Below are 23,176 nucleotides of genomic sequence, written 5' to 3' on the forward strand. Positions count from 1 at the left end.
GGGTTACACCCGTACCATGATGAACTGGTCTCAGCTGTCCTAACTAGGACATCATCTTTTACAATAGGTTAAGGCAAGCTCTGCAAAGTTTATCTTTCAGCATTCAATTAGCAGAAGTTTGAGTCGATGCAGTCCTTTCTCCTCACATTCAGAATACTCCACATAACCAAGTCCTTTCATTTGAGTGTATGGCTGGATAGTAAATCTCTGACATTGGACCCTTGAAAGTTTTACCATTTCAAGTGCTGCTGAGGGTTGTGCCTGCTAAAGTAATGCAAGTGCTGGAGGCATCCCTGAATATCCCTGTCACCCTGTCTATGTCCCAGGGTAGCAGCAAGTTTTGTCCTTGGCTGTCACATCACTTATCAAATCCAAAGAGAAACTCAAAACTAAATCTCCTCAAATCTAGAGGAGAAATTTCTATCTATGTAGCCAAAGTTTTCTAATCACGCTGTAATTATTTTATTAATTTAAGAATCTCAAGTTGGCACTAGTTCATTCATTTCCTTCATCTATGCTGCAACTGAAGAGATGGGGTTTAGTGCCGCTGAGTCACACTTACTGAGCTACACTTTGGCTTTGCTGCTTTCAAACTTCTTTTACTGTTTGTTATGAAATTGATACTGCTCTGCTGTGAGGTTAAATTGGAAAAGGCAGCCCAAGTTTTGCTGATGAGTTACTTCAGTACTTTGGGGGTAAAGAAAAACATTACTTCAGCTGCAAAAAAATGAGTATACGTACTGTAAGGAGAAATTAGTTGAATATGGGCAGCTGACTGTCAAAGTCACAAATATATTGTGAAAGAGCTGCTAAAGTGGAATAATATTTATACACTGCAAATAGATTTGTACTGCCAAGCAAATTTGACTCCTCTCAGGAGTAAACCTCAGAAATGTGTTCCTTTGCAGGCAACACAGTGGGCAAACAAACACTTTGGTGTCAAATAAAATGAAATATAAAACAATATATCAGGGCTCAAATGGGAAAGAAAATGGAAAGTGGGCATACCAAACATAAAGAAGCTGGAAGAAGATTACAGTCACACTCATGTCATCCTCTAATTGCTAGTCATCAGCACCCAGTTCCAAAACCGTATGACTTTACTCTTTCCAGTACCAAGCCTGCATTAATGGCAGTCTAACTGTGACAGAAGGTGTAGGCATCTTCTGTACAATGATGTGACAGCTCTCAATTGCAATGCATTCAAGTGTGGATCAAAAATAAGCAACAGTTCAAGCCAGTGGTTCAGCCAATCCTGTGTTCTGTTCTAGGGAGAATGTGGTATTGAGACACACATGAAAACAGAGGCAGCACGTAAAATATACTAAAAACAGCACACATATGGTTGTTTATTATTTATTGAGTTCCAATGGTATGTTCAGCAACTTGCATGGGAATCTTCCAATGCAATTATTTAGGTCATTCCAAGTTACAGCATCTCATTTTTCCACCCCAATATTTACAGATTTAGATTCCTTATGCAGGCTCCAGCTTGTACAGAGTGTGTGGAAATTTTACCAGCAGGATGTATGAGATTGTTCATCTTTAGTATCTGTAGTCAAATGTCCACGACCTGCCCCATGGATATACAGATTGCCCAGTTTTTTTGAGTTTGCAAGGCCAAATTGTTCTGCTTTGTTATAGTTCAGAGATTCGCCTGCTTCCACTGGTCTTATTCCCAAGATCACTGGGAGGTTAAAGGGAAGAACAAATACGACAAATGCATTCCTGATGTAAGCAGATGAAACCTTATAACCTCATTTTTCCTCTGCCTCCATTTTATGAATTGTCAGCTGAGCAGCAGCTGTTTACACCAATTATGAATTTGGCCTAAGATATAGAAATAAAGCAGCAGATTATATTCCATGGAGAGTACATTAAAAATAAACAATGCATTCATGTGTGTGTGTCAGAAATGAGTCTTGAGTCCTTAATTATAGGAAACAGGAAATACTTTGGTTGCTCTCCTTCCCAAGATCAAAATTTGTTAATAATTACACCACTTCTTAAAGGTTCCTTCTCCCTTTGGTTTTACTGACACTGGGGAGGGGGAGGGAAGGGTGGAGGAGGGGGGAGGAAACCAGGGATCACCATAACAATATGTAGGTGGAAAAAAGAAACATTACGTGTTCTAAGATAAGAGCAAGGAAAGCCTTGCATGATAAAATCAGGCCGTCCTTCCCTTGTGCAGCACAGTAGGTCATTCAGGAGCATTCAGGAGAATTCTTTTGCTTCGTTATGTTTTTTTTCACAGCCATATTTAGGAAGCTGCAGAGAACTATCAAAAGACATTCAGGAGCTGGGGGGGGGGCAGTCTTAGCAAAGATTTCAACAATCTTTAAACTGCCTGGCAATTTTCTGCACAGAGATCCAGCTGGAGGTGAAGATGAGGATACAGAAGTTTTTCTTAAAAAAGAATAACCTGGCATTCTTATCTACTTTAAGGCATTGTCTCCTCTGTGTTTGCATTTCCTTCTTTTTAAACCAAACAAATTTAAAATTAACAACTCTTTAGGTAATCTAAGCCAGACTCCCAAAAATTTTGCATAAAACAACTCCATGGCAGCATTTAGTCTGTTGCAGGCAGTCTGCATAGGCTCAAACCCCATTAAGACCTTTATTAACACCACCTTTATTAGCATTTTTAGACCAGTATAATGGCACACTTTTTAAAATACCATAGGTAAAGAGTGAGAATCCAGGCTGCAGCTTCACTGTAGAAAGAAAATTCACATCTTGTCAATATTGGGAAAAAAAGGCTGCAAATGAAGATGTAAAATGAGGTTCATGTTTAAAACATCTAAACTGATATTGCTTTAGGAAAGAAGCAACACATTAAGAACAATGTGTGAATATCCACTGACAGCCCTGAGTGCAGAATATTGTTTCAATAGTGCAGTTTGCTCATGTACATAAAATAAGTAGGATTCAGTTGGTTAATAATTTATCTGGTGACTTCTTAATCTTGAACCAAAAATATCCTTGAATGTTTCCAGAGAAGCTGATATCAGGCATCCACAGCAACTGTAAAATCAGCCCTTTTTCTGCTTTATACTGTCTGACAGTTCATCATAGTCTTGGCTCTGTGAAAGACATACATACGTGATTAATTTAATGCACAGCAAGTGGTGCTATTAACATCATGTGCCTACTCCTTCCCTAACTCAAGGGCTTAGATTTACCCAGTCCCTTCTCAACACAGACCCTCTTGGAGGGGCTTTGAGTAATTCTTATTTCTAAGAATGAAAGAGAGAGTAAAAAATATTTTTCTCCATAAAGGAAATATCTCTGCAAGCAGTAAAAGCCAGTGCTGTCCACAGGGGCTTGCAGGATTCTTTCTCATGTCTGGCAGCATTAGGGCACTACCCAAACACAGTGGCCACCACTGGCTCTGCAATTGTTAGCCCTGAACATGCAGCAGCATGATCAAGAGGGTTGGAATCAACTGAATAAAAGTTCCCCAAACAATGAGAATAGATATACAGTTGTTTTTGCCACACTGGCAAAAGAAACCTCTCTGTACCTTTTGGCTTCTCTCAAAGAATCCTGGCCTTTTTTTCCTGAAATCTCTCAGAGAAAGGCCCCAGGGCTGAAGCAGTGAGCATTCAACTGCTGCTGGTCTTCCAGTAGATGCCATTAACCCTTTAGCTGTTAATTCCCCTCTGCTGAAAGAATGGATGTCTGCACTTGGACTCTTCAGGATTTATCTGCTGTCCTGCTGTCTTTGAAAGTTCAGGGTTCAACAGCATCTGAGCACTTAAGCAAGCACTTACTGCAGTGTGGTGGCCAAATAGATAAAAGCGATTATTTCAGAGGGCTCCTTGAGTGCTTTCAGCCCTGCTGCTGACTCCACTAGCTGTCCCCAAGCAGTTCCCTCCAACCTTGCTGCATGATGTGTATTAACACTGAATCTGGGAGGCTTACTGAACCAACTAGTGTAAAAGGCTCTGCATCTCCTGGATAAGAGCAAGCAATGTGAGGAAAAACACCCCATGCTATGCTGGATTTTAAGCTATAAACCAAATCAGCAGATTTTAGAGAGCAGCTATGCTGAGCACATGCATTCATCAGCAGTAAGCATTGATACTTCATCTCTCCAGTCAGACAACCACAGCAAAAATTTCTTATATCAACCTTGCAAAGAGTGGGCTCCCTTGCTGCAACAAAACAAAGCAGAACACATTCATGCAGCTTGGTATAGCTCCCCTTAATCCATGTGCTTACAAACACGGTGGGCATAGATATTTGGAAATTGAATAGATTTGTAACACAGTGTTGTAAAAAATAATATCACTCTTGGTGTTAAGTGGCAATTTCAGAATGTCAAGAAGAGGCTCTTAATGAATTTACTGTTGACTACCATGGAAAAGATGATAGGACTGGGATACCAGATCATTAAATGCTTGAAATTATTATTCCTTTAATATTGCAGTGACCATAAAGGCCAACCCAGTTTCTGCTAAAAAGGTTCTTACAACTGAGTCTTCATTTTTTCCTAGAGTTTATTTGTTGCTTTTGTTTTTCTAAGTTTGAGAACATCCAGCTATATTTCTGCTCTCTCAGACTCCGTAAAAAGCTTTCAAGGCAATATTTAGGGAGAAGACAGTGAATAGCCACTCACCACATTGTATTACCTTTCGCTGCAAACCACCACAAGAGTAATTACCATGCTAGAAATCCAGCTCGGTCTTACGGAATGGTTATCAGAGTCATCTAGCATAATTCTCACAGAGGAAAAAAATGGTTTATAGTAATAGGAATAGTTTGCAAGTGTACTCTGAAATATGCCCCTTCCTGCCCCCCCTCCATTACTCTGGAAGGAACTCCTAAGTACTAAACATGGGCACTGGACAAGCTGTAGAAAGCAGAAGGAAGCCTGAATTTCTGCTTAATGAGTTGTCGTATGCTTCCTTAGTAATTCTTTTATACAAGAACTTCCTTAAAATATGATCATTAATAACATGCTATTCAGGTGCCCCAGATGAGTACTCAGGTTTCCACTATAAGCACACTTGCTTGTGATTATCGCTGCAATAGGAGGATTTGAGTGTTAGTGCCCTGCTTAGCCGCTAACAGGTAACACTTAAGATTCAACCTCTGGCAAGCTGTCTTACAGCCTGATCTGCTTTGAACCAAGACAGCTAATGCAAGCACAGTTTCACTCACACACAGACAGCAGTGACTCCTGGAAAACTGTTTTTGAAGTCTAGCACTGGTTTGAAAATTTTTGAGACCAACCCTCAGATTTCTATAAACCTTTTTTCACTGCTCAAGAAGTTAAAAAAAATCAACAGCAACAAAAAAACCCCAAACAAACATGGTTTTGACACATATTACACTCATTCGGAGTGGCATAGTGGTTTGGGACAAAGAACAAGGATGCATGGAGGATGCTGTGATCCTGAGGTCCAAAACCCAGTGTTCACATTCTAAGAAATTACATCTTTATACTGTGATGTCCTCTGCATTATTGCTGCAGCTCTTCATACTGTTTTAGACTGACGTAAAATTCCTTTCCTCTTAGATATTTTATTTTAACATCAGGAACACAATAAATTTATGCTAGTTTAGATGGGTGAGAAGCAGACAGGTAAGGGGAAAGCATCAGAAAAAGAAGAGTGTCTTAAATTGCTTTGGAATACAGCTGATTCTCTTGGAGAGAAAACAATGGCTTGGTTCCACCTAGCATGCAATATATCGATTATTTCATTATTTGTTAAAATAAATAGTACAATATTCTTCTATATTATTTGATTTTTTTTCTGCATTGTTGCCTAGCGCAAGTCTCATAAATTGTGAAATCAAAATAAGCATAAAAATAACATAAAAATCTCCAGGCAGATACATCATCGCACATACAGTTTTAATCTGCTAGCATCTTCTGTGGTCATACCAGGTATTGGCTAAGACTTCAATTTCTGCTTTTTCCAACAATGACAAAACTGCTAGCTCCTGTATGAAATATAGGTCATTTGGAGAGACAGATAACAGGTATAGAGCTACATACTTAGCTACATATATATGCAGAAAGGGAAGAAAAGGAAGAGAATCCTAATACATATATTCTTATCTAGAAAATAAATTATGTTTGCATTTGTATGTAGCACTCTTTATTCCCATGAAGCAATTATTAGAAGTTTCTTTCTCATATTTAGTCATGTTTGGAATTGTTTTCAGGATGTTTAGACTCTTTTCTTCAAGTTGTCACCAGCTCATTACCACAGAATTACATTTTACAAACAAGGGCTGGCTAGAGCCAACTTGGCTTGGTTACTGCTGCCTGAGGGAATTTGAAAAAATTATAATTTCCTTGCATTTGGAAATAGACAGACATGGACCCAACTGCAGGCAATCTCACCTCTTTACTGCCTTTCTGAGCTGAAGCAGGCAGTTTTCGCATTCTTGGAGGAGCTCTCCTGTTATTTGAAAAGAGAACACTTGTACAGAATATTTTTGTCCCCAAAACGTAGCACATCTGAGCAGACACTACTTTTCATCTTAATGACTCTCAAAATGCAGTTCTGCACAATAAGGAACCAACTGCATGCCCTAGAAAGAACTGCTGAAGCTTCTTCCACTGCAGCAGTGAGTCATGCCATTGCAACCAGTGCTCAGAGAGGGACTCCACAGAAGGTTTAAAGCAGCCCAATTCCTTGTCTTTTTCAAGAGACAGAGTTGATGAGAACACTGACTGCACACACAGCATTTTCCCGTTAGAGTCCCTGGGACTTAAAACTAGCCCATCTGCCCCTCACTTGATAATTCACACGCCACTACCCCTCAGACACACACACACATACACGCACACATATACCCTCTTGCAGTGTGATAATGTCATAATTATAAATTGATTTTTTTGTCTAACAAGAATTGTCTTGCTACTGTCTTTGATCCTTCTGAAAGTGTCCCTCCTCAGCTTCAGCTTCGTAAACCGCCCTCAAAGCTTCAGCCTCCACTTCCCTGTAATTCTCCTTTTGCAGAAAAGGAAGTTCTAGCTTTATAGAAAATTAGAGGCAAACTTTAAGGGATGACCTGCCCACATGATTGCTCAAAGATCAAAATGATGTGTTTTTTCTTATAATTACAGTTACATAGTAACTGCTAGTTAGTGATAAATTAAGTTAGCACATCTTAAGTTGACTTGGCATGAGAACAGGATATTAATCACCAAATAGCCATCATTTACCTTCAGTTAGAGCATAAATTGCAATTGTGGATAGATCAACCTTATATGCTTATTCCAAAAGCAATCTACAGGACAGCTTCTCAGGCAGTGAGAGCTTCCAAAGTTTAATTAAATTCAGAGCTACATCAATTAACACTAGATGAGATATGGGTTCAAAGGATGATCTGTGGAATAAATTGAAAAAAAATTTGCCTTAATATCAGTAAGAATATCCATATTATTTGTCCTTATGGAACAGCAAACCTGTCCTGAGCGCACAGGACCATTTTACAGCACTTCTCCCAGATGGAACTGTATGAGGAGTCTGCAGAATAATTCCCTCCTGATCATACTCCAAGTGTAATCAGCTACCTGTACTTGTTGGGAACATCAAGTTAATTCCAAGGTTCGTGGTTCCCATTGCTAAAATCTCTTGCAACAGAAAGGCGAATTATCTAAAAGGTAAGACTACACCCAGATTGCATGAACAAAAACAATGTAGCCAGCAACTTCAGGTGTTCAAGTCTTAACACAGAAACTACAAGCCCAAGCTTGTGAAAACCAGAAAAAGCAACTGTGCCCTTGAATAATCTTCAAAACACAATGCAGAATGTGTTGGCGAAATTTTCTTGAAAAAGAGAGCAACAGTTAAGAATAAAAGAGGATAAATGTTTTAGAAGCTTTCTATTGAAGTGTATTTGTTATTTCCTGGCCCATAGTCATTCTTTTGGGGATGATTTCAGACAGCATAGTGCCTGTGAAAGCAAGAAATCCCACTTTTCAATTTTTGCTGTCATTTTCTTATAAGATTCCGAAAATGAGACTACCATTTTACAAAAATACTTGCAAGATTTTTGTCACTGTCTCAAAATGGATAAAAATGTGTCAGAAAATTTGACAAACATCAAGAATGTGCCTCTATGCTGTCAAGAGCATCCCCCTTCTTGATGAGCCAAGACATGTAATACTCCCAATTTCACAATTCTGCCAAAAGCTCTGTAACTAAGTGTCCTAAACCTTGAGCTGGGAGATTTTCCCTCTGTTTGTATTAGGTAGAGCACAGCCTTTTGCCGCATTAGCAGAAAGGCTACTTATCTTGGAAACAGGCTGGCCTTCTGAATACTACATCATCTGAGTACTTTTAGATGTTCAGCAGCCAAAGTGTCCGATTGTGGCTCATTCCCTTGCAGAACAAATGTTGCTGTCTGAGACTGCTCCAAACATTTGTTTGGCACACGAGAATCCCCTCTCCTTTTGAAGCAGTACTAAAAGCACTGTCAGCTCATTAATGGATTTTTTTTTTTTAACTTTTCTTTTGGCAGAAATGAAACTATCACTGAAGGAAATATCTTGTAAACATTGAAACAACCACAACAGCATTCCATGCGTACATGCTGGAAAACAAAAACAAAATAAAAGCAACCTTTTGCAATGAAATGTGTCTTTCCTGAATCAGCAGAGACTCCCATGACCTTGCAGACATTCTTTGGAATAGCCACTGAGAGCTGCATGAATCAAATAACAAAATAAAAGTACTATAGTGCAAAGGACAAATTGTACAGAGTTAGAGGAGAACCATTGCTCTGAAAACACCAAGCACTGAAATCATACCCATAGATTAACTTGTGTACAAATGTCACTATGCCTACGTCAAAGGCCAGATTTCCCAGAGGACTCAGGTTCCCTTAGAGAAATTCAGTAATGATCAGTTTTAAAGACCTCAGCAAGCCAGTTTTTTAGTAAAACATATTCCAGACAGCTAGCATTGATATTTAGATGAGACAACCTGGGTACTGCACAAAGTTTATACATAAGAAAGTCCTGATAGATAGCATGATGAGTATTCTATGTAGAAATGTAGGAATACGGTTGCTAGCCTTACTCCCTCCTCTTCTCCTTTTTCCCTTTCTTTTTTTTTTTTAATTTGAGAAACTAAGGACATTTTAGTTCAGCTTGATATACATTCTAGGTATGAAAGGAAAGAGGTTTAAGCTGAACTCCATAGCCTCTAGATAGGCAGTTTCTGTAAAAAATTCTGTGCTTTTCCTTCTATTACTTGTTATCTCTGAATGATTTTCTTCTCCTAGGCATTTTTTATGAAAGATGTGTTAGGAAAATCCAAGTGTTTTTCTAGAATGTGGCTAATACTGATGAAATAATAAAAAATTAACAAACAAACAAGCAAAAAAAAAACTAAACTCAAGAAAACCACCAAGAAAACAGCAACAAAAGGCTGCTGAAACACGTTCCACTTTAAAGTGTCTATTCTTCACAAGACAGAGACAGAGGAAAGTTGAAGTCGTTCCTGCCTTTAAAAGTTCAGTATGGCTTGCTACATTGTATCTGTGTCTTCTGAATGAAGCTGAAACCCTAATTACCCTATTTAGAAGATATTTATATATATGTACTAGAACAGAGGAACATGACATGTTTATTGAAGTTCATCTCTGTGCTTTGAAAAATAATTGATTGACATCTTGCTAATTCCAGAGAACTCCAAATGATTTGTTAGATCCATGCAAAATCAGACACATCCAGGTTTGTAAGAAAGGCTAGATAAAAATTATTTTAATGAGAAGTTAGGTACTGTTTAAAATTGATTAATATTGGTGAAGATTAGATAAGTAGGTAGTTAGACAAGTAGATAGATACGAGGGGTACTGGGTCTTGGAATGAAATGCCCTGAAATGCCCTAGCCTCAGGTGCTCTCAGTCTCATAACAGATTTGTGATATGGACTTTGTCATCAGTCAAGAAGAAAACTTAATCTAGAACTGCCATATAATGCATGGGGCAGTTTCTCCTAAGGTGTAAGTTTTATGTAAATAACCATCTGTCTCACTCATGCTTATAACAGTTTGGGCAAAATAACTGTGGTCCTCTTCCTCTCTCATAGCTGTCAAAATGCACTGAGCGGTCAATGATTCAGACAGTCTGAGCAATTACCTAGAGCAGACCAAATTCTATGCATCTTACCAAAAATGACAGGAAAGATGGAGCTTGTTCCGATATCTTTGCAAGAGAACCTGCAATAACAGATGAGCTTGCAATGCGTCTACAAGAACTTAAATCACTGAAAGGAGTGGGTATGAAGAGGGAAAAACAATCAGATCATCATGGCATCAGTATTTTTAGTCATCATGGCTAGGCTTCGCAAACAAAGATTTAGGAAGGTTCTATCCACATTTGTTACAAGCATGCTGGTGGCTTATGAGGCCAAATCGAGATAGACATGTCCGATTGCAAAAGGCACAGCAGAAAGACTCCATAGGTGGTATATTCTGCAAGACACAGTTCTTTCTGTGTTGTCTTTTCACCTCGAGGGTGATCCTGTGTTCTCAAAGGAAACAGCAGTGTTATAGATGGTGTGTCTCCAGGCCTCCCAATTTGAGGCCAGAGTAGACCAGTTATGTTGATCAATGTGGCTGAGGCTGAGATGTTGTTCCAGGGAGTCCTTGTATCTTCTCTTCGGGGCTCCTCTCTTGCGGCAGCCGGTGGCAAGTTCGCCATAAAGCAAGATCTTAGGGAGGTGGTGGTCCTTCATCCTTGAGACGTGCCCTGCCCATCGCAGCTGTGTTCTCAGCAACATGGCCTCAATGCTTGTGACTGCTGCTTGTTCTAGAACAGACGTGTTAGTCACATAATCTGACCAGTGGATGTTCAGGATTGTTCGGAGGCAGCGTTGATGGAAGCGTTCTAGGATATGCAGGTGGTGGCAGTAGATGAGCCATGATTCAGATCCATATAAGAGAGCAGACAGCACTATGGCTCTGTAAACACTGATCTTGGTACTTTTCTTCAAGTGTTTATTTCACCAAACTCTTTTATGCAGCTTTCTGAAGGCACTGTATGCCTTTGCTAACGTGTTGTCTATCTCTCCATCAATCTTACCATCTGAGGAGATGAGGCTACCCAGGTAATTAAACTGCTGGACTGATTTAAGCTCTGATTGGCCAATGGTGATATGGGGATGATGGAAGACTTCCTGAGGTGCAGGTTGATAGAGAACTTCTGTCTTCTTTAAGCTGATTTCCAACCCAAGGAGCCCATATTTTTAGTACTTTGCCTTAAAATATGGGCTATAATATAGAGGATTGCATAGAACATGTAGAAAAAAAAAGCCTAGATGATCAATTCTGATTTCACATGCCTATGTTTTGGAGCTTAGCCTCTCTTTTTGGACCATACTTCACTGTGACTTGAATATTGTATAAGAATATTCATTAACTGCTGGCATAATTAGACACAAAGAGGCAAAAGGGAATATCTCCCCTCCCTTGTATATTTACTCTACCTATTAACCATTCAGTTGCCTGAATCTTATATAGTGCTTGACAGCACTGTTAAAGTTTTCCATTTTACAATGGGAATTGGGCAGGCAGTATGCACCCCAATGCATGCATAAAGTATTCTTTGGAAAAAGCATGACATCCCTGATGTAAGACAATTATTAATGAGTTTGGCTTTGAACTAGTGTGTTTCAGTTGCAAAACAGTAGTACAATTTAGAATATCCTAAAGCACTTGTGTAACTAGTCCACTTTTTACAGCAGAACAGGGAAACCATCAGTCACAGCCTACATTATTTCCCAGACCTTAACATGACAGGGAAAATATTGTGTTTAACGATGCCTTTCAACTAAGAGAAGGGATAAAACTCCATGACATTACAGAAGTCTTACAAGGTTGAGTCTCACAGCGGACCTCAACATAGGTTTGGAGAACTGATGATCTGTCTGTTCGTAATACTTTCCCAAGCTCTCTGATGTCCCACAGTGTGATACCTGCCTCAGTTTTTTTGCCAGTCTCAGCAGGTTTCCTTCTTCCCATTCTGAATGAAGCAGTTCAGGTTGCATATTTGTTCAGGTTTTCTGCATTTTACTGTATTGCTGTGTCTCTCTGATCGAATGCACTTAAGAATATATATCATATCTACTGCTGTATTCATCTGAGTACTTTTCTGTTGTACTGGAAAAGGATTCATTTCCACAGAAACTAGTTCTGCTCTGGAAGGGAATTTTCCAGAATTTTACTGGGGAAGGAAACCTAGAATGTGTTTTTCTGTAATCTAAAAAGTGGCTTTCAAAGAACTGACACTACCTAATCTAGTGTACACTACAATCATTGAATTCATCACTCCTTCCTCCAGAATGACTTCCTAAAACATCATTATCAATACATGTTATGTCCAATTACAGAGCCTAAGTATTTCCATTTGAAATACTATAAGAAATAATCATCTCATGACATTGGAAAATATGTTTTCTCTGAAGAAAGGAAGACTGAAATTTCACAGTCAATAGCGAACTAAAAGTTCCTCTCAACATCACTTATATTTTCATTCTACCCTAGAAGAGTTAGTTTTAGCAAACATGGACACCTGAATTTGAAAAAGGGGCAGTTTGAGCCACTGGAAAATGAGAAACTCAAGGAAAAAATATCTTATTTGAGTTTGTAATGGTACATGCCAAATTGTAATGGAACAGGGAAAGGAATAGACGTATCCAACCTTGTTTTCAGAGAGTTTGGTTAATTCATGCTTTTCTTGAATGGTTTATATAAATAAATACACAGTGACTGTCACAAAAGACTGTCACAAACTTTTGAGGCCAGTGAAGGTCTCACTTACCTCTTGGATGCCATCATACATCTGGCAAAGGTAGCAAGGAAATATACATATTAATCCGTTCCTTCCTTTTTCCAAGGCAAACAGAATAAATCACCCCCATCCCTTTCTCCAGCAACCTTTCCTCTGTCACTGTCTTGAAAGGACAGTGGGAGAACTGCAGCAGAAGAGAGATTGTAGTCAGCTGCATCCTCAAGCGGGTAACTCAGGAGAACTACTGACATCCCCCAGATTGACAGCTGCCTACACAAGACATTACGTCACTGCATTGCGCGCTCCGTAACCAGGTGCTTCCAGGAGCAAGAAGCTAGGAGAAAGTAAGGTATAAATCATGTTTACAAACCACATGTGTGATGTCTTTCAGTCCATTTATGGTCTTTCAGCAGCTCTGTTTAGTATTCTGTACATCTGCTTGGGGGGCTGATTTTTTTTCCCCATAGCATTTCCGATCATATCAGCTACAGAATTGCCTACATGGAGGTATCCATAAATTATATTGCAGCCTAGGAGTTTCTAGTGTGTGAACAAAAGGCACAAATGCAAATGCAAGATGTTTAATTCACTGTTTATGTGTGATGTTACCCAGGTGCCAATGACATCCTTCTGACCAGCACAGAGGCACAAGGGACCAACCCAACATACATTTTTAATGTGATCAGCTGTGACAGCACATACACAGAATAGACCTTTCGGCCTTGAAGCCATCCTTTTGGAACACTTCTAGGGGCCCAGAAGAAATGGTTTAATTAATCTTCTTTTTTTCAGGATTGCGGATTTTTTTTTTCAATATAAATTATGTACACTGAAAACCTGCCAATTATAGCAAATTAAGGGACTTGGCAAGTGCATCCCTTGGAGACAGATGGTAAATAACATTCAGATTCTGAGTTGAAATAGGGCTGGCGATTAACTGGTACAGGATAGAAAAGCAGTCCAAATAAATTGAATAAAATGTTTGATATGAATGCAAGTACTGTAGGTTGCTTTTTTGTGTGTGTGTGATAATGATGGCACCAAAAATATTGACAATTCATAATTAATATGCTGCACCCTCTGAGTGACAGCAGGATTTTAGATCTTTAGCACTATTTTAAAAACCAGTGCCAGTTGTTTATTTTGCTTTCACAAGACTGCAGACAACTGTCATTTCATCCTCTCTGGACGATCTGCCAGTTAAAAAGACAAGAGTGTAGCCTCACAACAAAAAGAAAATGGTCCTACAAGTAGGAGACCACAGGCAAAAATTCAGAGGAAACAGGACCTCCTGAGATGAAGGCTGCTATAGCAAGAGTGGAAGTACCTGAGGAGAGTACATTTGTTTCCAGCTTGAGCTGCAAATGAAACAGGAGTGATGACCTCAGCCTCCTCCCCTCCTGACCATTTCTCCATTTCAAAAATTCACTGCACCTACTGTTCAAAATAAACCTGTCATCCCTAACACAGCAGAGGTGGTGCTGATCAGAAATACACTGGCAGAGTTGCAAGATGGTAGGTAGAACTCACAGCACCTGTGCACGCTCTGTCTGGGAACAATGATTATTGCTCATCCATCAGTCTCAGCAGCACTAAAATACACCAAACCTAATTTGGTTTAAAAATGCAAAAGCACAAAGAGATCTTTTTAAGAATCCAGCCAGAGATAAAAAAGATGACAAAGTCAAGAGTGTGTTAGTCATTTAATATGTACTCTGCTTAGAATACTAAATTCAGGAAATGACTCAATCACACACACAATTACAGCTATTTTCAGATCATAAATGATGCAATACGCCAATACTGATGCAAAAACATACCACAATTAGTTCCTGCAAATGCTCTTCCAACAAGACATCATTTCCAAGGGAGCCTTCAACCTAATTATGGCAACAGAGTATGCCTCAGGGCACACCTCTCTATATGATTTCATTATTCTTGTAGGGTGACCTGACAATGATGTCACCAGAGTGCTGCTTCACCTTGTATGCTCCCAAGCACATGATAAGAAGGTTAATTGCTTTGGACCTATAAAGGGTCCATTTTTCTTAAGATGTTAGATGCACACAGAGCAATCCACTCACCAGTCTTTTCAAAGTAATGTTTGCATCCAGGAAGAACTAACATGGAATAATGTTTATATGAGACTGAAAACTTGAAGACAAGCAGTAGCTGATGGGATGTCTTCTAAGTATTGGTTTATTTATTCAAGAATAATTCACATATCAGTGACTTTTGTCACAAACGAGGTCAAAGAAAACACATGAGCAATAAAACCACAAGAGAAAGCTCTATTACACTTGTTCAGATTAGGAAAAATCAAGATCTGGAAAAACTGAGAATAAAGTTTAAGATCAAAATCTGGGCTACAAGGGAGTGCCAGAACTCCTGCTAGATGCATTAGGACTAGGATGACAGGAATAATCTTTGCCTTTATGTCAGCTGCCTTTTTGAAGTTAAAAGGGGGAGTCATTCATTCTTCATAAATCCCTCCAATACCCACTCAAATACAGTAAGTTAGAGCAATAGGAGCCAAATCTTCAAATAAGGGACTCCAGTTTTCCCTTGAGAATGATTTCATTCATGCTTTTCCCTTCTTAGTTTTAAATCTAGACTGCAGTATGTCAGTGATACAGGATTTTCCTTATGCTGGAAAATAAATTGTAGCTTAGGCAGATTATATCATTATCACACTGACAGATATTTTTCATGCAATTACAAAAATTCTGAAAGTTTACACTGTATTGTTTATATTTTCTTCTATTTTAAATTTTTGTATTTCCAAAACTCTTATTTGAAGTGTGCACTCAAGATCTTTCCAATTACGAAAGCTACTTTACTAGCCAAGACTACTTTGCAGAAGCTGGAAAGCACTGACTCAACTAAGAATTACAGCATTTGAGTCAGATTTGTGATTATTGCCATGAAATTTCAAGAAAAGCATGAAAAACCTCAAGTTTCTCTGATACTTCTCAATTACAAAAAGTCTTGGTAACTGTAAATTTCTGTTTCTGACATGCCTTTATATCAACACATCTTATATGTTCAGACTAGTTTTATTTAGTTCTTTGCACATATAATAAAAGGAAAGGTCTAAATGTTTGTGCAGTGTGAACAAGTCTATCCTGTAGAAACTCCCGGTCTCCAAAATGCAACCTTATTCCTCTTCAAATATTATGTTTTAATGCATTCAATCAAAGGATGTTCAAGGGAAAAGTTGGCTCTGCAGTGTAGTTCACAGAGATCAGTGAAATGAGGAAACCTAATCTGAACAATAATAATATTGCTAAAATTTCCACAGGCAACATTAAGATAATTCTGAATACTGTATAGTCTTTTCTTTATGCATGGGTGAGATCTTTGTTGGCTGTTTTTTCATTATTATTATTATTTTTGGTGGTGGTGGTTGGGATTTTTTGCTTGTTAGAGAAAAATATTTTATGAGATCAAGAAGATATACTTTTAATGGCAGGGTGGAAGGGGAAGATGTTCTTCTCAGGAGGAGAACAAGATCATATTTGCTAAAAGCCACAACACGAATTCTGGAATCATACTAACAACTTTGTTTATGCTGTTGTGTTTCAGGTATTCATATATATGTATATAGGGTTGTTTGGTCAAGAACTGGACAAACACTGCAAAGCAAAAATTCACAAACTTTCTTTTTAGTTCTGAACAGTTGTTTGTTTTAACTGTGTACCTGTGTCTTTTCCATTATTTTACAGGAACACAATTTATTTATTTATTGAGGCATGTGCATGGCTGTCTGGAGAATGGCTGCTCTCCACATGAATGCCAGTGTTTTCATAGGAACAAAGAGGCCAAATGGTGGGGCTTATCCAATAAAGGGCAGCAAGAATATTGCACAACTTAAGAAATCAATTGCAAATGAGAGAGGTAAGTTAATTGGTTAAACCCTATTTGTATTAACTGCATGGAAAACATTTTTTATTGAAACTTGCGTTATTAGACATCTGACAATAGCTAAGGACATTTTCTGAATTCCAGCAAGGGCAGAACTTAACAATTTAATCTTCTCAATAATTCTTGGTCCAATCCTAATTAATATTTAAAGACATAAAAGCTGGAAAAGAAAATGCAGTTAAACCTGTGTTTTACTAGCCTTTTACTTTGATTGTTTGAGTCATGATAGTGCTACCCCCACATCAGAGTTTCACTTCACTTGCTTCTCTCCTTCGTCACCGTATAAAGATGGTCACTGCCCTGAATAACTGGTAGTTCAACAGGAAGATAAAGGAAAACAGCTGGCTTCAAAAAGCAGATGGGTGGATCACATGGTAATAGTGAGAGCATAATTAACACAAGCATCATCAGTCACAGCACACCAGCTGCCAGCAAACCTGCACACACTGCTTTTGTGTTGTTTTGGCTTCTTCAGAAGAAAAAACCTCTTTAAACAAAGTTGAGATTTTCAATAAGGCTTTTTCTTAACTCAGGACTCTTGCCGAGTACCTCTCCAGCTGTGTGAACCCTGGCCCTGCTACAGCATTATGTAAACTATTGATGAGCTCTCCGAAAAGATACAAATCTCAGCCAGGTCTGATGATTCCCCTGAGCTGTGAGAATTAGATTAAAGCAGGAAGCCAAACACACCAAAGGGGAAAAAATATGAGACTATAATTCCTTTGAGAGAATAGTGGAAGGAACTATATCACGGCAGTACAGAAAACAATTTCACAAGGCATAAATGAATGCAGAAAAGAAATCCTTTAGCACTCCTTTTTTGCTTGGACATATGTGTTGCTTCTTGACTCAAATTTTAAGTGGTTCCCTTAAAAGTAATTTAGGAGTTTCATTAAGGATCTAGATGGCTCTTTTATGAACACTGTCATCTAAAGGTCAGGGACCTGGGAATGCTTCACAGATGCACAAGCCTGAGTGAGTTCTCCAGCCAAGATCCCTGCTGGAACGAGACCTAATTATGCTGTATTCTGCTTCCCCACCGTATCACTGTTTCCTTTGAGAATGAAACCTGAGTTTGGTGGCCTTAAGAGCATAACATGGTATGGTCCTGGCCACACACCTGGATGATGAGTGGAACAGGACCCAAGAGGACACACTGCAGCACGCACTTACCACACAATTCCCCCCTATCCCTAAGGTTCTCTGTAATATATGTGCGTGACTTCCATCAGGAAGAACAGATGATAACAACCTATTTTGATGCAATGTGTAAGCACATTGGTTTCTTACATTTTTCCCCTCATCCTTTCTGTCTTACATGACTCCGTGTGTGTGCATGCGTTGTATGATTGTCTGCCGATAGACCAAAAAGTACTACGGTAGCAACAAGACACTAATCAGGGAATATGACATAATGTGACTGAACCAATTTCACTGTACTGAAGAACTAACCATAAACATTGATGATAATAATAAAGTAATTCAAACCTTCTCAGATACTTAAAAATATTATTTTTCTTCTCTGTTTTCACATATTTATTTCTTACTATCCTGATTTAGCAGAGAGTTTTAAAGAGATGTGTCAAAATATCATAAGAGAGGCTATTTTGGTATCAAAGTGGAAATGAGAACTTTCAGTTGATTATCTTAACTTACTATAATTAATACTCACGTGTTTGTGAAATTCACTTCTCACTTTTATAACAAAAAAAGCAACTGTGAAATAAATACTAATAAAATACTACTGAAACTAAAATTTGAGAGATTTTTCCTAACTTGCTTCCTATTGAAAACAGATTACCAAAAGCCGTAGTTGTTCCTAGAAACAGATCAGGTTTTATACATTTTTTACATGGAAAAAATGTTGACATTTTCCTGAAGATCTCAACATTTATTTTTTTTAATATCTACAAAAAGAAAACAACTCTTCAGTTACAATCTACTTTTTACTTCGGAATGTTTGGTTTTTATTTTAACAGTGACCAAAAATTAATCACTTCAGGATTAGGTAAATTACATGTTTCAGGTTTTCTTAATGTTTTAGTAGAACATGGCAATTGTTTCCTTCTTAGCTTTAACTGAAGTTTTCCAACACTAGTAGGAAGCTGTTGATAACCACTGCTAAGAAAAATAAATAGATTATTAAAGGCCCATCCAGCAAAGATATAGTCCCAAAGAAAAAGAAATTTTCACTTATTGGATTAATTTTCACAATGAAGTGATCTGTCCTATTCGCTCCATTTGTGTGATAAATGAGACATGCTAAATTCAGAGCTAAACAAAATTACACTCTAAAAAGTTTAAAATTAGGTGCCCAGCATTTCTGAAAAACAGGTTTTAAATTGCTAATATATTAGGAACAGAGTAATTTCTAAATTACTCCCCAAAAGCATATGATACTATGTTCTTGATTAATATGTTCTTTGTACTCTTAGAGGGGAGATTCTGACTGAAGTTAATCAGTAATTAGTCAGTAATCTGTGCTTTTATGATTCAATACTTGAATGAATCAACATGCAGGCAAGAACTAGTACTAATTTTTTCTAACAGACATGGTGAAATATAAATAAATGAGTGAAGTGATCATGATCATAGGATCAGCAATAAAAGCAGTTCATCTCGAACACAGTGGGTCAAATATACCAAATAGTTATACACTCCAGCAAGTGAAGTCCCTCATAACTGCTCAGAAACTTTGAAACCATATATCCTGTCTTAGGTTAAACGTAAATGCCAGCAGTCTGGCTATACTTGAAATAAATTTTTGTTCACCGTTTCTCTCTACCAAGGAATTTCATGGAAGTATGAACAATTAAGCGCAGAGAACAAAATTTTATTGAAGGAAAGAGAACAAAATTTTCCTTTTGAGGTACTTTCCTATTTCCCTTCCCCCATCCAGCTGATTTTAAACACAGCAGAAATAGTCTTGGTTTTAAAGTAAATAAGAATTTTCTTTGTCAAGCATGTTCATTTACAAAAGTCCAATTTCATGTCCTGAGATTATACACACTTTTGTGTGACACTCTCTATTATCCCTTTTCTAGGTGAAATTTATTCATCATACTTTACTCCTGCTTTATAAAATAGTTAGTTTGTGTCAGTCTCAAGCTGACTGAAAGACTACTTCTTGCTGCAAATTATATAGTATCTTTTCAGAAGTATCTCTATCACAGAGAGAAGATATTCCTGGGCTACAGGGACCACCAGACTATGTAGGACACAACATTTAATATAGCTGCTCTGCGTAGTTTACTACATCCCCTTACAGAAGCATCACGCTATGCAATTCAGGTTGTGACATGTATCTTAAGTATATCTCAGTAACAGTTAAAATATCTCATCGTTTTTGTTAAGCAGGTGCCTTCTATAAACACATAATCTGTTGCATCATTTGGGAAATACCAGACAGTGCTGTAACATCGGTTTTCTTCTGTTAATGTAGCTAATACCACAACTGTATGAAATCATGCTTTGAACCCGTTTGGGGGCAAAAAACTTAGGCAGCTATCTGAACTCCTAGCTGAGAAGGAAAGTCTTCTAGCCTAAGTTAAGAAGCATTAAAAGTCTTACACTGTTCAGGAAAAGGAAAGAGGAGGCTGCAAAACAGCCTTTTCTAAGTATCCTATCTTAATTTTAACGCTTATTTTACTTTTGACTAGCACTGGCAAACACAGAAATGTTTGTTTCATCATTAGAACATATGGATATTACATATCTTCGGTAATATTGTGTTACAAATAGACTTGCATTGAGTTCACTTGAAATATTTCAATTTTATTCAAGTTATTATATTAGGGACACTGGTTATATAGTAGCTTGACAGCATTGTGTAATTTCAAAGGACTGGGAACAAATCTTTCAAGAGGGAATAAGTATGTTCCTTCCCAGGATATTTTTTTATTGTTTTGGTTTGGTTTGGTTTTTTGTTGTTCTCCATTGGAAGAACCACAAATTACTTCTCTGCAACACTTTTAATGAGACATAATGATGAACGCTCTGTCTGGTAAAGCAGTGGAAACAGAAATTTATCAAAGTAAGAAAACTCTAACCTCTTTTCTACCACAGGCAGACTTAAAAGAGCACTCCTAAGGCTTCGTAGATATTTCAGAGTTTAAAAAAATAAAAATAATTTTAGATGTTGGTATACAGTACTGCTCAAAACCATAGCCCAAGTCATATATGGACTCTCATACTCCAGAAGCGTATTTCGCTGGTATTAAATAATAACTGATGGTGTTAAATAATAGCAAATAAAATGTTATTCTAGGTCTGACTGGGATCTAAATACGTGAAGCAATCTTTAGGGCTCTATGAACTTACATTTAGCAATTTTTTCAGTAGCACATTTGGAAAATAAGAATGGTAAATTCTAAAGGGGAGTGGGAAATGCAGCTTATTTTTTTTTTTCTTGACCTTCACAGCAAGTTAACAGAAAGACTTTCCTTTGGTTGGTGCTTCAACTTAGTCCAAGGCATTTCTCCATTGTCTTTCACTCTGTGTTTCCCCACATTAACAATCGGTATGCCACCAGCCTATTAATAGCTTGTATAAGCATGCACTGCAGACATATTCACAAGCACAGTTGCACATATGGCTGTCACTCCATGTTCTGCACTGAAGGATGGATCCTTGTGGAAAACATTTCTGCCCTCAGACTTCCACTAGCCAATTTGACATCTTCCCCAGATCAGAGACCCTTGCCAGCACCTCCAGGGGCACACTTGGGCCTATGCACATGCTGGCTCCATGAATATTTAACAGAGAAATTGAGAAGAGGCTTGCTAGTGATCCATCTGTTAAGTTGCTGGAGCTATACCAGGGACCCATGAGTTGGCTGCAGATTTCTTCCATAATAATGCCAAGGTTCAACAGAGAATTTAAGGTATTCAGTTGATCCACTGCCCAAAGCTGACTATTGGCACAGAAAGTGGCCACAGTGCATAGTTGGTGACAGCAGATTTACCACTGAGTAAAGCCAAATCTATCTCTGAAATAATCAGCTGTGACTAATAATAAATAGTAACCTATTCTTTTTTAGGATAAATTTAGGATATTTCTGCCCTATTTAAAGTAGGTAAGGTATGCTGCTTCTCACCTGATTTTAGCAAGGCCTAATATTATGTTATCATGCCAAATAATATCCCTTGGACTTCTTGGCTTCAAAAACTCACTGCCCTACCCAATGCTGCATAATAATGACTGTATTTTGGGAAGAGAGAATGTGAAAAGAGGGAGAATAACACAACAGATATTCCATTATGTCATTTCGTGCCACCTAATGAAATATGTTTGTTGCTTGGGAAACAACCTCAAGATTTCTAATAAATCATTGATGGGTCATAAAAAGGTTGAGTCAGCCTCCTGCAGGATATATCACTTCTGTGTGAACATAGAAACTGTGAAAGAACAGCTAGGTTTTCTCGCTCCCTTACATAAATTTTAGATTTTTTTTGTCCTTTAAAATTGAAATGATCTTGTTCTTCAAAAGTCAAGTAAACCACATTATTACTTTTCAAACAAGTTCAACTATTTTAAAACAAAGGTTAGAACAGTTGGTCATTTTTCCTCAGCATGAAGCAACAGTTTTAACTTCAGATTGGATCTGCCTGCATTTTCTTTTTTTCTCTTTGTCTCCTCCCAGCTCACAATCTCCATGAGAGTCATTCAAAGCTGGAACAAACCTCTAAAGGTTTGCTCCTTTAGAAATTTTTTAGCTTGTTAAAGTAAAATTCTTAACAAATTAGGTTAGTTGACACCATATGAACTGGATGTCAGCCAACACAGGGAGAAGCTGTGTTCAACATAATGGTCTTTAGTAATTCTTAAACTCTGAAAGACAAAAATATAAACCTGTCTACTAGGTTATGGTGCTGAAAAAAGACTTCTATTTCTCCACATTGGCAGCAATTGGCAGTCTGATGAGAGCTAACTCAGTTGTTAAAATCATGTCTAAACACAGTAAAAATGCCCAAATGCATTAAAGCCCTTAAGTACCATTAAAAAGGCAGTTAGTGAAACTAAGTCTCTGGTTTGATGGCACCATAAAGCTCTCTTGAGTTCTGCAACTTAATGGTGTAGCAATATGATGCACAGTCCAGCTCTGGCTGAAACTCATAATCTTGCAAAAAATTTACACTTTTTTTTCTGACAGGTTCCTTCTGTACAGGTGTGTTGGTTCACGAGCATCTGGTCCATGCAAGAATTTCTCTAGACTTTTCCATTTGGTCTAGTCCTGCCATTCCTGCTCTGTATCTTCAGAGTACTGTAGATATCACCAGCCTTCTCTAAACATGATCTGAGAGCTTCCATTTTGGCTGTATTTCCATTTTTGTTTCTCATTGTGGTTGAATCTTTTCTGATCATGTACTTCTGGGCCAGCTTTAAGTAGTTAGACCTTTGGCACTCAGCAGCGGGTATAAACAGTGTCTGAGTTTGTCCATTTCATGGCTTTGCTTTTGTGTGTTTGGTGGCTTTGCTTTTCCTGAAGTCC

This window comes from Manacus vitellinus, unplaced genomic scaffold (assembly GCF_001715985.3).
Source record: "Manacus vitellinus isolate BGI_N305 unplaced genomic scaffold, ASM171598v3 scaffold_4_pilon, whole genome shotgun sequence".
Lineage (NCBI taxonomy): Eukaryota > Metazoa > Chordata > Aves > Passeriformes > Pipridae > Manacus > Manacus vitellinus.